The sequence below is a fragment of the Capra hircus genome, chromosome 13 (assembly GCF_001704415.2).
Source record: "Capra hircus breed San Clemente chromosome 13, ASM170441v1, whole genome shotgun sequence".
NCBI lineage: Eukaryota > Metazoa > Chordata > Mammalia > Artiodactyla > Bovidae > Capra > Capra hircus.
This window is the reverse complement of record NC_030820.1, coordinates 37,648,861-37,661,190: the sequence shown is the minus strand read 5'-3', so window position 1 is coordinate 37,661,190 and position 12,330 is coordinate 37,648,861.

Genomic DNA, 12,330 nt, shown 5'->3' with positions numbered 1-12,330 from the left:
TGTCTGTGGAGTGATTCTGGGGGAAACAGGCCCAGTGCGTCGAGGCTGCAGCCCAGCTTTGGGGTGGTGGGGTAGTTGCCTGGCACTGTCCTGGCCTCTCTTCTCATCCTCACATTCAAGGGACAGGCCTATTCATAAGGGTTCGTCTGCCCCATCATCCGTCACTGAGCCTTGAGGTGGTATCTGCCAGATTTCCACCTCTGAAGTTTTATTACATCTTTTATAATTATTTGAAAGATATACTTGGAGACTGTAAAAAAGTTCACCCACCCCACTGCTTTTAGCAGTCTTAATCAGTTATAACTGGTTTGGGGGTTGTAAGACATTGGTTTTGAACAAATGTTAAACTGATGTTGAAGTCTTGTCTTCCCAGCCAGTTAAGCAGCTAAAATTTACTCAACAGGCCTGGACACAAGCCGTTTCTGCTCTTGTTGATTTAAACAGTCTGGGTTCCTAACCGTGTCTCTGTCCTCACCTGACATCCCGGTAACCAGCACTCGGGTGTGTCTGGGGTTGCACTTGGACCCAGGAGTTGTGGCTGCCGGCCCACCTTGCCTCAGGGCTTAGCGAGAGGCACTTGGTTTGGACAGCCATTGCTGGGTGTGGTATAGGTGGCCAGGATGCTGGGGACCAAGTTCTGGTCATGCTTGGTGGCTCAAGGGGTTCCCCTTCTGAGCCAGCCAGGTCTGTAGTGCAGCAGAGCTTTAAACTAGGTGCCCCTCACGGTAATGTGTTGTGTTTGCCTTCTGCACTAACATCTTGCTGGTCGTGAAGCTCTATGGGGTTCTGGGGGGGGTGCATTTCTAGTCCTATCGCCTCTCACCCCATGTCTGTCTGGAGCCATTACTGCCTTTCTGCAAACCTGGGCTCTTCCCCAGGGGCCAGGAGAACTGGGTGCCGAGAGGACAGGCTCCCACCCCCACACGCCTCAGCACGGACAGAGCCAAGTGATTGTTGCCATTCAAAAGGTGTTCACTTTTCTGTTTATAATCTTTACTTCTGACTACTAGAAAGGAATTCAAACTATAAGCTAGGAAGGAGAAATCCTCAATCATACTGCATCCCATGAAAGTCGGTTACTGAATGTTTCTGATTTCCCCTCTACCTATGCATGTGGTGGTTGGTATTTTACAGAAAATGATCCAGGGCTTGGCTTCTTCAGCCTTGGAGTCCAGAAGCCCGAACACTTGTGCATCTTTTTGTCTGGACTGTCAGTCCCACCAGAAAAGGCAGGACCCCCTGCAGGCAAGTGTGGAGGAGGTGAGGGTGGGCCTCACACACAGCCCTACCCCCGTTCCAGCAGCCTTCCTCCCCATCCTGCAAAGGCTTCACTTAGACACAAAGATTTAGCATAGCCATTTTAGGAGGATTTTAATTTTAATTGGGTCTTTCTTGCTTTACAAAACCTCTTTTTAAAGCTTGTTAAATTGTGAGACCTGTAATCTTGGGAAAAGAGAGCCCATAATCCCAGCCTCCAGCCTCTCATCCTATACCTGCCTTTCAGCTCTTGCATTCATGTGGTGTACCCTCTCAGCCTAACGAGGGTTTTTAGCATCAGTCAAAGAGGTGGAGGTTTTGAGGGGGTCAGGAAAGACTGGCCTTATTTTTTAACTCCCATGTCGCAGACTTGTCATTTTGGTAGAGTTTGAAGACTGGGGTGGGAATGATGTGTTTGAAACCTGGCGTGCTGCAGTCCCTGGGGTTGCAAAGAGTCAACAACTGAAAAACACTGCAAGGTCACAGGAGGGGACTCCTCCCTGTTCTGAGACCAGGCGAGATTCCAGAGCAGCAAGTTAAAGCCCTGCTAAGTTTAGGCTAGGGCCAGTTTTTCCCAGATTCAGACCTAATATGCTAATTCCTGGCCTAGTGATGGAATGCTCAGCTCCCTGCAGGCCTGGCCTGCCAGATGAAGGGAGGTGCCTGCAGACAGCTGAGCGAGTCACTCGGGGATGAGTCACTCATCTCTGCTCTGGGCAGTTGATTGTATCATCAACGTTGTCAGTCTAGCAGGCAAGTGGCCAGGCATGGACTTAAGGGCAAGAGTGGGAGGAAGAATCCAGGAAGAGGCTCCTGAGGACCAGGGGAAACACAGCCACTGAACGCCCACAGGCAGGTGATGGATGAAGTCCATTTGTTCCGGGAAGCTGCCCTGGCCCAGACAGTGGCAAGTCGGTGGATTTTTCCAGAAGGAAACTGCTGCAAAGCCTGTGGGGCTTGCTGCACAAGTGTTTCTTGTTTGTGTCTTCAGTCCTCTGGACCTGTCTGCACTGCCGCAGAGCGCTTGTCCCACAGAGCGGGGCTGGGACAGAGTCAGGGCCCCAGACAGGCCAGTGTGGGCAAGCTGAGGAGGGCAGCAGGGGTCAGGGTTGTCAGGAAGCCCCTGCTCACTGCCCTTCCCTCTAATTTTATTTTGTCTCCCAAGTTTACTCGCCGCCTCTGATTATGACCTTCGTCTACAAAAGACCCTTCTGATGCGACATAAAGGCCCAGTCCTCAACTGCAAAGCCCCACCTGATTTTCAGACGCTCCCCTGAGGAGGTTTGCTCCCAAGGTGTCCATACACGATGTGTGCTTCTATAATGGGACCACCCGCCCCAGGAGTCTGATCTCCCTCCCCTCGAACCCAGGCTGGCTTTGGTGACATGCTTGTAATCCATGGGATGGGACAGCGCAGCACTGTGGGTGGGTGCGGGTGGAACCTTCCCATAGGGACAGGAGGAAGCCTTGCTTTCTGCTCCGTCTGGTCTCTCCCAGTGTCTGTCTCTCCAGCTGGGATGCTGGGAGAAGCCAGGCCACGTGCAGGAGGGGCCAGCTAAGCCCAGCCTTGAAGCCCTCCCAGCCCGGGAGCCAGGCAGGGACTTTCTGTATGATGGATGGGAAGGTTCAGTGTGGTCCAGAGGGGTGGTAGCTTATTCAGAGCTACTGTGGGAGACTTAAAATGCTGAAGCCCGGGGACTCCCCTGGTGTCCAGGCTTAGACTCCTAGATCTACATGACCTACCCCCCCCAAAAAAAATTAAGAAAAAACATGTGTTAAAATTGCTGATTCCTGGGTCGACCCCCAAGTTTCTGATTCCAGTGTAGGGGGTTAGTGGACAGCACTCACCCCTGGTTCTAATGTAGAGGCAGGATCAGGGCCCCTTGTTTAGGTGAATCCAGTCATTACCATGAGCTAAGTGCTCATTAGACCCAGTTTACAGATGAGGAACATGAATCTCAGCTGGACACACAGGTCAGAGGGTGCCTGTGGGAACGCTTGGTCTTCCTAGAGTGAGAAGCCAAGCTCTGTCCAGAAGGCTGTGGCTGGAGCCCCCTGGGTTTTGACGAGGAAGCCCTCAACCCCTTAGGAGGTGGGTTACGTCTCCCCAGGGCCTGGGCTGGGACCGCATCTAATCAGCCTGATGAGAGACTGAACCGCCCACTCTTGCCCTGTGAGCTGCTCACTGCCCTTCTCTCTAATTTTATTTTGTCTCCTCAGCAGTTTCCCAGGACCTAGGGGCTGCAGTGGGAGTCCCCTCCTTGCCTTAATGAAGGGGCTGCTTTTTCCAGCTGGCTGACTCCTCTGGGGGTTGGGGGGTGGTCTGCAGCTGTGTGCAGAGCCCTGCAAGGGGAGGGAGAACCTGTTAGCAAGCTCTCTGGAGTAGAGTGGGAGGCAGTGGTCCACCTAGTGCTGTTCTAGGTGCTTTTCCAGACGCTTTGTGGAAGCATCACAGGACTGGAAAGAGCAGGGGCATGGCAGTCGGATGCCCAGCATCTGGCTCTGGGTGGTTCCCTCTCCTGCATCCCTGCCTCGTGTTGGGGTTTAATTCTCCTGCTCATTTTCTTCCCAGGCTCGTTCCTCTGACTGGTCTGTGTCTCCTGGGGGTGAGGACACTGATGCTTTCTCATCACCCAGTTGGTTTGCTTCTGCCTCCCTCCACCAGCCATTCCCAAAGCTCACACCTCTGCACTTTTGCATGGGGACAACGGCAGGGTTGGTGGGGGGCCGGTGCTCTAGTGGTTGAGGGGTTGCTCTGAGCACAACAGGAAGGCCAAGATGGAGAGGTTTGGGGCCCCCTATGTATACCTAAGGGCCGTTGGAACATCAGTCTTGTCCTGGGTAATAGTCCCAACTAGTTGGAGGAGCTGTGAAGACTGAGGGAGGTGGTCCAGGCAAAGGCTTTGGAAGCACAGTACTCAGTGCATAGTAGGTGCTTCTTGAAAGTGACGTTGTCCCCTTATTTGTCCCCACCGGCTCTTGATTGAGGGCCGTGCACACAGCAGACTTCCATTTAGGGCTGTTTGTTCCACTGGTTTGGAGCCATTTAATAACAGGTGCTCAGACGCTCAATTGTGTCCCACTCTCTGCAGCCCCGTGGACTGTAGCCCGCCAGGCTCCTCTGTCCATGGGATTCTCCAGGCAAGAATACTGGAGTGGGTTGCCATGCCCTCCTCCAGGGGATCTTCCTGACCCAGGGATCGAATGTCTTACATCTCATTGAGTGTGAGATAGTGAAGGACAGGGAAGCCTGGCATGCTGCAGTCCATGGGGTTGCAAAGAGTCAAACATGACTTAGCGACTAAACAATAACAAAAAGACAATCTGGGAAGCCATTTACCTGGGGGCTAATTCTAGGAATTCCATCTCTGCCTGGGTTCCTATCTCAGGCGTCCAGAGGGCAGTCAGAGGTTGACAGGTGGTGACTTTTCTCTGGCCAGGCAGGCAGCCCCTGCAGCCCCTAGACCCCGGCCCCAGACGAGCTGCATACCCACAGGGGCCATTTAGCAGGTGAAGCCCCTTGGCTGGGGGTGGGGAGGAGGCAACCCAGCACTTCCCCCGAAGGAGGCGAGTCAACCACATGAGCCCTCCACTCCCCGGCCCTGCTCTGTGGACACCCCCATGCCTTGGGAGCCACTCTGGTCTCTGTCCCGCCAGGCACTGCAGGTGCCCTGGGATCCACACCAACCACCAAGGCCACCCACTGCTGCCCCTGCACACACAGTGGGCCCTCTGTCCCGGGGCCCAGCTGCTCCCCCAGGGAGGGGCCCACCCAGAAAGGGGCAGGAGCTGGGAGTCCTCGGCCATGGTGGGGTGGTTGGAGGTGGGAGTCCACAGGCCCAGACCCTGGCCCCCTAGCCTCCGCACCCCCTGCCAGGCCTCCCGACCCACACCCTCTGCCCTGATCATGTGAAGAGCCTGAACCCCAGCAAACAGAGTGCTCTCGGGAGCTCCAGAGACTCACACTTGGTGGTTTTCCTCCCCAGTTACAGAGGAGTCTGGCAGGCTGCAGCCTGTGGGGTCACACAGAGTCAGACAGAACGGAGCACGCAAGTGCTCCTGAATGACCAGTATCTACTTCAAGGGGCCCACAGGGGTGAGGGAGGTTGAGGGGCAGGAGGCAGCTGCCCGGAGGTGGCAGGTCACCCCCTCCTTGCCCCTCTCCCTTAGCCTCTGAAGGTCTCAGTGCAGAGGGGCCCTGAGGCCAAGGTCCAAGAGCCCTGCTGTAGGCTTCACACTAAACAAGTCTGAGCTGAGGTCAGCGTCTTGAGGCACCAGGGATGCCAGAGCTTCTACTGCAGGGAGGGCAGGTCAGCCGCAACCTTGAGGGTTCTGGTAGGGTCTCCCGGCTGGGGGTTCTTTGGGGCCCGGGGCCAGGAAGCAGGAGGCGCCTCTATCCAGTGGTCTGACCGAGCACTGGACAAGACGTGCCTCCAATTACCCCCATCTCCTTGGACAAGTCACTCAGCCCCTGATTTCCCATCTGAAAAGTAAGAGTGGAAGTGTACCCAGGGGTGAAAGCGTCCCCAGTGGTGGATGGAGGGAAAGGGGACCGCTAGGTGATGTGGAGACCCATTCACACTCTAAAGGCATCAGCGTTCAAAGGCAAAGACCAGGGCAGTGAGTGGAGTGAGGCAGGCTGAGGGGGGGATGCCCAGAATGACTCTACCCAGGGTGGTCTATACCCTGATGAAGAGGAGTCACAGGAGCATGAGGAGAACTCATCACTCACTCTACCAACAGCCTGAACCACGTGCTGGGCACGAGGGACAGCAGGGGATGAAACACACACCATCCTTGCCCTCCTGGACTTTATTCTGCTGTGAGTGTGGGGGCAAGAGCAACAGTAAACAAACGAGCAGGTTCGTAGAGGTGTTGCAGTGCTGCTTTGCTGAGACACGTGTCTGGGAGGGTGAGCAGGGCTGGAGCCGTTATTTTACATGAAATTGCCAAGGGTAGCTTCACTCATCAGAGGCCTGAAGGTGATGAGAGAGGCCTGAAGGTGATGAGAGAGGCCCGTGGGTGTTTGGGAAGAGAGTCCAGGTGGAGGAAAAAGGAAAGAAAGAGCAAGGATATTCAAGAGGGAGGGGACATACATATACCCATGGCTGATTCCTGTTGATGTTAGGCAGAAATCAGCAAAATTCTGTAAAGCAGTTATCCTTCAGTTAAAAAATAAGTAAATTAAAAAAAAGAAAGAGCAAGGACGATGGTTGTCCAGTGGGGCATTTTTAGGGTCTGTTTCTGTTAGCTAGTGCTGTGTAACAACCACTCCAGCACCTAGTAGCTTAAAATAACAGCTCTTGATTTTTAATGGCTAGACCCAGACAGGCAGTATTTCTGGTACCTGGGCTTACTCCACCAGCCAAGGTTGGCTGCCAGGCCGGTGGGGGTGGGGGCTTAGAATGACCGCGCCTGGGAAGGGTAGTCTCGGCTCTGTGGAGTCCTGGCCCTCAGCAAGCCTCACCCAGCATATGTTCATGGCCTCTGGACAAGCTTCCAGGAGAGTGAGTCTGGGCTCGGAACCGGCACTGTCACTCCATTTTAAAATTAATTTCTATTGGAGTATAATCGCTTTTACAATGTGGTGTTAGTTTCTACTGTACAACAAAGTCAGTCAGTCATACATATACATATATCCCCTCCCTTTTGGGTTTCCTCCCCATTTAGGTCACCACAGAGCACAGAGTAGAGTTCCCTGTGCTGTACAGTAGGTTCTCATTAATTATCTATTTTATATTAATACACAGTATCGATAGTGTATATGTTCATCCCAATCTTCCAATTCATCTCACCCTCCCAGCACGGTCACTTCTGACGTATTTTGTTAACTTATAAGATTCAAGGGGAGGGCTATTTGACCCCACTTTTTGATGGAGTGCTGCAAACATCAAGGCCACGTTTGCAAGTTCCTACAATCCTTTGTGTTGCAAGTGAGCAGCCAGGGCTCAGAGTGACCCACCCGAGGCCACATGGCCACGGAGACTCCAACTCAGCCTGGTTTAATGTCACAGTTTGTGCTTTTTTCGTGAAAACTTCTTCTTGTCCCCCAAGTTTCTTAAATTGTTTAATTTCCCCCTAATTTCATGCTAAGGGAGAAACTACAGAAAAGTAAGTGAAGTCACTGAGTGGCAGGACAGAGAGGGGAGACACCCAATCGTCTTGCAGGCTTTCCTTCTGCACAAGTGTGACTTCCCCCTCCCCTGCTGACACCCCACCCCCAGGGCCTCCTTCCTGGGCTGGAGGTGGGGGTCCTATAGGCAGGGATGAGACCCCCTGGTCAGAGGGATGGTCTGGACAACCTGGTGGAGGGAGGGAAAGGCATTCCTGGCCAAAGTGGTGGAAGCAAGCTCGCTGCTCCTGGGGGCTGGGAGAGGTGAGGAGGACGCCTGGCCCCTCCACCCTCCCTAGCTGCCCTCGCCCCACACTCGCAACCAAAGGAAGATGTGCCCACCCACTTCCCACTGCGGGTCTCGACTTACTCTTCTGTGAGATGGGTCTAATGGGCCTCACACCTGAACGGGCTTAGAATCACCAGGGAAGGTGCTAAAAATGCACAGTCCAAGGCTCCATCTCTGGGTGAATGGAGGGGTGTGGGGGCGGGAGTGCTCGGGGGAGGAAAGTACATTTTCACCCAGGGCCCTTCGGGGGCCTCTGATGACAGCCCTGCATGCATATCTAGAAGCTCCTTGCCCCCCGAGGATGCCCCCGGGACCCATGAAGCACCCGCTGCAGTAGGATCAGATTCACCTAGGATCTTCCAGACCCGGTGCTCGTCATAGACCACAGGCGGCCCTTTGGTGCTACGCCTTTGCCAAACACTGCCCACCGACCGAGCCCCTGGCGTGGCTCCCATCCTGGCCACTGATCCCAAGCGCCCCAGCAGCATCTCAGCCAAAAAGCCTTGAGGGCAACATGTGTAAAGGCCCCTCTCTGGGGCCCTGCAGAGGGCAGCTCTGTGGCCTGGGGATCTCGGGGCTCCTTCCAAGGACTCTTCTTCGGCCAGGCTCCCTCTGTGGCCTCAGCCTCCTGGCCTTGTGCTGCTCTTCACTCCATCAATATTTGTTTCTACCCTGGCTGCAAATAGCCCGGTATTTGCTTAAAGGGCTGAGCAGACGTGGCAGCCCTGGGGGCTCCCTCCTCTCTGCAAACAGGCTCCTTGGACAGCCCCGCCTCTGCTGGGCCCAGCACAGCTCTCCCAGGTCACTTCACATTGAACCGGTCGTCTGGCCCCCCACACATCGAGTCTGGTCCCAAGCACATTTCCCCCAAATGTCCCCCAAATGCTCCTGGCTGCACAAGCCACATGGAGGCTGTGGGGACAGGATGTGCTCTTGAAACAGATTTGCATGTGGTTTTCTAGGAAACCAGCTCCTGGCCTGGGTGGGTGCGGCACACAAGCCCGGGAAGCCCCAGCTGGGACCCCAGAGTTGCAAAACACTATTGATTAGTGTCTGACTGGCCCTCGGACAGGCCACTGAACATTTTTGTCTGCCAAATTTATTCATATTGGTGTTGTTCAGTCTCTTTGCGACCCCATGGACTGCAGCACACCAGGCTTCCCTGTCCTTTACCATCTCCTGGAGCTTGCGCAAACTCATGTCCTTTGAGTCGGTGATGCCATCCAACCATCATCCTCTGTCATCCTGTTCAGAAGGGATCTTGTAATTTTTGTCTCCTTGGAACCTAGGGACCTTGGCTCTTACCTCCCTCCCACACACAGCAGAATATTTTGCGGTCCGTCACCCTAGTTTTGAGCGTCACTCACATCAACACAGGCGTGGCAATGGTTCCTTTCCTAAGATGGACTTTGATGGCAAACTGGACGTTTGCTGCTGCTTAAAACACTTTTCATTTTGAACTACATTTCAAGAAGTACTGGTAGCAAAGTTGCGAGGACAGTACAGAAAGCCTCTACCAGCCTCCCCAAACTTACAAACATGTAGCCCAGTGGTCAAGTCAAAGTTTAACTGACACTAACACCCTGAGTCCAAGCTGAGACCCTGCGTGAGCCTTGCCAGCTTTTCCACTAAAGTCCTTCTTGGCTCCAGGAACACATCCAGTACCCTGCACACCCATCTGCTTGTACTGTCTCTGCTGCATTGCCCCTGGCAAAGGTTCCCAAGCTGCTCCTTGTCTGTCAGGACCTGAATACCCGCGAGGAGTGTTGACCTGTCACCTGGCCAAAGGCCCCTCAGCCCAGGCTTGGTGGGGTCCTCACAGCTGGGTGGAGGACCTGCGCCTGGCCAGGGCACCGCAGACATGGAGCCTGGGATCCCGGGCCACAGGGTCATGGTGTTGACTTGTGCAATGATGCCTGGCTCTCGGCTTCCCCAGTGGCTCAGCTGGTTAAAGAACCTGCCTGCCAGTACAGGACATGCAGGAAACGAGGGTTCGATCCCCTGCGTCTGGAAGATCCCCTGGAGAAGGGAATGGCTAACCAGTCCTCTATTCTTGCCTGGAGAATCCCATGGACAGAGGAGCCTGGTGGGCTACAGTCCATGGGGTCGCAAAGAGTTGGACACGACTGAACTCGCACACGTGTGCACACACTGGGTTCTCTGGTCAAGAGGTCCCAAGGGGCTTTCCCTCTGCAAGGTCATAGTCACTGCTCACCCCTGCCCCATGAACAGACACCTCAGGGGAGATTCCTGGAGGCTGTTCAGGTGCCTTTTCTCCTCAAACTTTCCACGGTTCTAGCCTCCATCAGCCAGCAGATTTGTCTTCAACATTGCTCTGTTTTTCCCTCCCTCCTCACCTTCTCTCTGTGTATTGATCAGATTTCCACAGCAAAAAAGAGCTGTCCTTTCTGCTCCATGGACTTATTTAATCAGGTAGCTATTTCTATCAAGGTGGACTTAGGGATCTTCTATTCTGTGACTGATAATCTGATAGAGTCATTTTTTACTTTATTCCCAGTCCTGCAACCCTGGCTGCTAGGAGCGCCGTCAGGACTCCTGAGTCTTGTGGCCCAGCCCCCATGTTTCCTGGCTCCTTATGGTTTCCCGGGATTTTGCTGCCCTTCCTTCTCGCTTGGCTAATCGTTAGATATTCTGCTTGGGTTCTGTGGGCCTTTGAGGGCAAGGTCACACCTTCTGTTTGATATCCATTATGGGCTAGATTATACGTAAAACATATTCCTTAGTTGACTGGTGTGTTGGCAGAACTGTGTATTTGAAGGAATCCCTGCCACGTGGAGTTAGAAGTTGTGATTTTTGTGTGGGGAGCTGTTCAAACCAGGCAGAGTCCAAATCAGCTCCAAAATGACTGCCTTTTACAGTTCCTGTCCCTTCTATCTTGGAGTCCCCCCGGGGAGCTCCCTGGGGTCTGAAAGCTGGAGGACACTGGAGTCACACTGACTAGCAGCTCCTTTTGTGTGGCACAGGGGGGCGTGCCGAGAGGTCATGAGGTTAACCTTAACCTTTGTTTACAAGCTTCACCTGATCTTACCAACTCCTGAGAGAGCTGGGAAGTCCTTAGTTTGGGTTCCTTCAGAAGTCGACCTGCTGCAAGGATTCAAAGCCAAGGGCTTTCTAAAGGGTGGTGATCCCTGGGGGGATGTGGGGAAGGGAGACAGAGCTTAGGGTTAGAGTTAGTTCTGGCTTCTTATTCTGACTCCTCACAGCCTGACCTGCGTTCCCAGCCTGTTCTGCTGAGCTCCTGGGCCTGGGCTTTCCTTCTGGGTCTGGAGTGAGAATTCTGGGCTGGGAGACCTGGGCTCTGCCATCAGCTGTCTGCTGTTCGTTGTGGGCCACGGGTGCAGCCCTGCCTCCTTGAACAAAGAGGGAATCATCCTGGTCTGGCCTACCTCCTGGGACCACCTAGGACTTCAAAGCAGATGAGGTGAAAAAAGGGCTGTCACAGTCCAGGGCCTGGCTAACTTCCTGGGCTCCAAGGAACGGAAAGAGACAATGAACATATAAAAAGAAGTCCCACCTTCCTGGTTTTCAGGAACATGTGAGTTAAAAGTTCAACTGTGGGAATTCTCTGGTGGTCCAGTGGTTAGGACTCTGTGCTCTTACTGCCAAGGGCCCAGGTTCCATCCCTGGTGGGGAAACTAAGATTCTGCTCAGGATGGCCAAAAGAAAAGAAAACACTAGTGATTGGTGTGTGTGTGTGTATGTGGAGGTGGGGGGAGGCTGTCTTAGCCCCTTTGAGGGGGCAAGTTGACACGGTCTATTATAATACAAAAATGTCCACATCCTATAACCAAGAGAATCACTTCTTTGAATCTGCAGAAGCGTGACATCGTGGGTGGGTGAGGCTGGTCACAAAAGCACTACTTCTCCGTGATCCTGAGCAAGCTCCAGCCTTTATTTCCAACCTGTCACAAACTAATACATTTTTTACTCTTACAGTAGAAATGAATTGCTAGAGGAATAAAGTTTTTAAAACACAAAGGCTTACAAAATACAATACCCCCTGTTGAACATGTCTATTGGTGCCACTTTCTCAGCAGCATTTGCTCACCTCGTGTCTCTGTGTCACATTTGGGTAATTCTTGCAATATTTCAGAATTTTTCATTATTATCATGTTTGTGATGGTGATGATTTTTATTGTGAGCTTTGACATAGCATCACTCTACCAAATTGCTATAAAAGTTTCTCAGTGTTTACCCCAGCCCGGGGCACAGGACCACAGACCCTGTGCTGTGATGCTCAGCTGTGCTGCTTGCAAAAAAAACAGGAAAGAACCTAAATATTTACTAATTAAAGAATGACTATATAAACATGTTATGTGCACAGTATAAAATCCAGGTAAGGGTAAAAAAAATAAAAGTGAGAAATTCATAAGACCTAACATAGAAAAGTGGCTGAGACTCAGAACTGAAAAGATACAGTGCTCTTATGTGTTAAATGTAAAAAAAAAAAAAAGCAAACAACCCACAATAAAACAACACTTTATGTTTCCTATGGGCTTGTGAATACATGTGAAAATGTATAAGAACGGGACTGCAGACACATCTGTCTGGTACAGACACCTTGCTTGGTTGCACGTCACTTTATTGTGCTTTGCAGACATTGCTTTTTTTTTTTTTACAAATTCGACGTTTGTGCCAACCCCACGTTGAA